The 3,809-nt window shown below is 39.8% G+C and overlaps 1 pseudogene; it reads right to left on the reverse strand.

Annotated features, from left to right (window-relative positions):
- Positions 1-1,771: 1,771 nt before the first annotated feature.
- LOC149532736 (secreted RxLR effector protein 161 pseudogene) lies at positions 1,772-2,468 on the reverse strand (annotated as a pseudogene).
- Positions 2,469-3,809: the final 1,341 nt, after the last annotated feature.

Consider the following 3,809-nt stretch of genomic DNA (forward strand, 5'->3'; position numbering starts at 1 on the left):
GTTAAGATCTGATTACTGCAGTCAAGCTTTATGCTTGTTTCTGACAATAAACATACTATGGAAGTTTCTAGTGTGTCTGCAATCCTTTTCTATGGGGACGAAAGTTGAAATCCAAGGACAGTAATAAAGCATTTTGCTTGTTTATCACAATAAACGTACTTTGGAAGTTTCTAGTGAGTCAACCTTCCTTGCCTGTTTGGTAGAAAGGGGTTGAGATCAGAAAAGGAATGGTGATAATTCATGGTATCTAGTTTGAGGGGATTGGAAACTCTGTTGCTGATGTTCATGTCAAGCTGAAGACAGTAGTGGTAATCGCTGATGTGTAGAACATTCCAGTGTTTGATCGTGAGGTAGTTGAAGATAGAAGTGTTGATAACTGGGGGGTTTCAATTCTTCTGCAATTATTCTAGTGTATGGTGTTGTTTCAATTTTGATTGCTCTCTTGCTCGGGGTAATTCTCAAATATTGTATGTTGTATGTTGCTTTAAGAATCTGCTATACCTCTTCATAGGTTGTTCATGCAGTCTTTAATAGTATCTTCTCTAGTATTGTAATATTTTGTTGATATTTCAGATTGGGACCCCATAATAGTACCTTAACAATACAATACTTCCAAACAGAGTAACACTTCATTCTCTATAGAGAGCAAAGCCACCCCTTCATAAATTTAAATATCAACCCACTAACCATTTACTGGGAAAGGAAATGTATGAGCTAGCAAGAACATACTCTCAGTTCAATTGAATGCACAATTTTTTTGCCTTTTCTTTATCAGGCTCTAAATAAAAATACTAATTAAGAATGTCAAAAAATTTCCCACAAAACCGACTTTTGATAGACTGCTTGTCTTCCAAATCCCTTGTAGGGGTATACAAACTAATTGTTACTGCCGGTAATACCTTTCTGTTCGCAACTAGCTTTTGTCATCAGACTTTTCAGTGTGAAAGCATACGTACCATATATCCAATACTTAATTATCCTTATTGGTCTGCAATTAGAAGTATCCCCATGCCAGAGACAAAATGTATAAAGCATAGTAGCAATATATGTAAGGAAAAATAAATAAAAGGTTCAAATACATTATTATGTCCAACAGAAAACAAGAAGGAAAAACTACATATACAATTTTTTGCTTCTTTTGTTTGTTGTTCAAGTGAAAACCTAAAAGGGCTATGTGCTCTGTGAATACAGGTATTTATCAGGTGCTGCACACCAGGGAAGCCATTTAAATGGGGATGATGCTTACTGTAAATTAACTAAGAATGCAAAAGAAAATACAGAACAACAAAAATGCATCAACACAGAGTTTATCGTGGTTCACCACAAATCGTGGCTACGTCCACACTGAGAGCAGAGGAATTATATTAATGAGAAAACAAATTTCGTTTACAATACATGTCATCAACATATATAGATCACTAATGATCAGCTGAAGAGACAAAATAATATGGAGGGAAAAAACATGTGTCTGTTGGCCTTCACAATTCAACAATCTCCCACCTGAAGACAACAGATACACTAGCTGATCATCTATTCCCTTGCTCTACATGCGGACTTACTTCTTTTTAACAAGGCCAAGAGAAGTCCTGGCACATTCGAACTTCTCCTTGGCAACAACCTTCGTCAACATGTCCGCCGGATTGATCTTGGTATCAATTTTGGCAACCTTTAGTTTTCCTTCTGCCACCACATAGCGAACATAGTGAGCATGCTTGTCAATATGTTTGAAGCGTCGCTGAGAGGAATGATTGTGAACCATAAAAATTGCACTCTAACTATCTGAAAATAAGACATAATCATCTTGTTGCCAATGTAAATCACTGAATAAGCGTTGCAACCAAATCATCTCTCTAGCCCCTTTGGAAAGAGCCAAGTATTCGGCTTCAGCAGAAGAAAGTGCAACACAATGTTGCAGTCTTGAGACCCAACTAATGGCAGCCCCAACAAATGTGAAAGCATAACCAGTAGTAGACCTGCACTTTTCTTGATCTCCGGCAAGATCTGAGTCACTGAATCCTTGCAGCTGAGAATGATTTCTACCAAAACACAATGCATAATCAGAAGTACCCTTGAGATACCGCAATATCCATTTCACTGCTTCCCAATGAGGTTTCCCGGGATTGCTCATGTATCTACTAACTACTCCCACCACATGAGCAATGTCGGGACGTGTAGAAACCATAGCATACATTAAGCTACCAACCGCTGATTTATAAGGAACATTATTCATAAAATCCTTCTCATCTTGTGTTTTGGGACAAAATTCAGAACTTAGGCGGAAATCCATACAAACTCTGCTTCAACCGAAAATAGAGATGTTCTTTCCCCTTTTGAACAAAGCCTTCAGGCTGTTCCATGAACAATTCTTCATTGATGTCAGCATGTAGAAAAGCCGTCTTGACATCAAGCTGTTCGAGCTCAAGATCCCAAATGGCTACCAATCCCAAAACTGCCCGGATTGTAGTCATTCGTACAACAAGTGAGAAAATCGCTTCAAAATCTAAGCCCTTTTTTTGAGCATATCCTTTGATGAGTTGAGCACGGTACCTCTTTCTTCTGCCATCTTCCTCTTTCACTTTGTATACCCAACGATTTTTCAAAGCTTTCCGATTGGGTGGAAGCGGAACTAAGTCCCATGTTTTATTGGTTTTAAGGGAATTCATCTCTTCTTCCATCGCAATCATCCACTGATTTTTATCAGTACTTCTACAAGCATCTTGAAAATTAGCCGGCTCTACTTGATCAGAGATTAATATCTCAAGGTCTGCCTCCTCGGAATAAAGGAGCTCATAATCTGATTATTTTGTAGGCATCCTCCTCTGCCTTGTAGATCGCCTTAAGTCTAGATTTTGTTGGGCATTCTGAGAATTATTTCTTATTAATTCATATTCACTGCCCTGTGAAGATGTGCGAATGGGCTGAGGAACATCAAAGTCTCGTTCCCTATAACCATGATGTGTTTGATCATTCGACAAATTATGCATATAAATTCTTAAAGTTTCTGGTGACTGCTGTATAACAAGGTGGACTATTGTAGGAGTACCCAAATCTACGCAATCTGATGCAACTTTTGGCATTCTTTCAATAGAAGACCAAGGCAAGGAAGGAGTGGAATTACTTTGAGCAGTGAGATCGCCAAAGTGACTAGAGTGAAGTGTCTCCTGTCTACCACTTGGGCCAAAGGAAGTACCAGCTGTGTTATGCTCACAAGACGTGTTTTGTCTTTTCGTGGTAGCCAAATCTAATCCAAGTTGCCGTAATTGGCCACCATGAGAAGAGATTCCCCTTCCCTCATGCTTTGCGGTTGTTTGGTGCCCTGTCACAAATTGGTGAAGAGTATTATATGAACCGGAACCTGAAATATATGGAGGATCCCGTGTGTTATGTTGACCATTGAAGCCCCCAAACCCGCAGACAATCTGCTCAAAGCCGCGAGACTCATCAATTCCGTGAGACTCAGTGATGCCCCTTTCATCGTTGACAGGAGTGTTGTTAAGACTGTTCTCCAACAACTTGTGTGAATTATTAATAGAATTCTGCATCCCGTGTCCCTCGACCTCTTCTAGTCTAACGTGAGAGTTAGAATTCCCAATATGGTGGGATTCATTGAGCTTGTATGAGGGGGGCCGGCTAGAAGAAACCAGACGTTGATGGCCTCCATATTCAAAAGGCTCTACTGCCCGAGTGGAGGCACCAGGGGTAAAAATGGCTCCATGTATGTGATAAAACGACTCTGTATCACCGTGAGCAAAAGCATCATCCCTGTGAGCGTGATTTTCCCTGTATATGCCATCACTGATCTCTTCCTG

Source organism: Cupressus sempervirens, chromosome 10 (assembly GCF_028749045.1).
Source record: "Cupressus sempervirens isolate cs-2001-9-10 chromosome 10, ASM2874904v1, whole genome shotgun sequence".
NCBI lineage: Eukaryota > Viridiplantae > Streptophyta > Pinopsida > Cupressales > Cupressaceae > Cupressus > Cupressus sempervirens.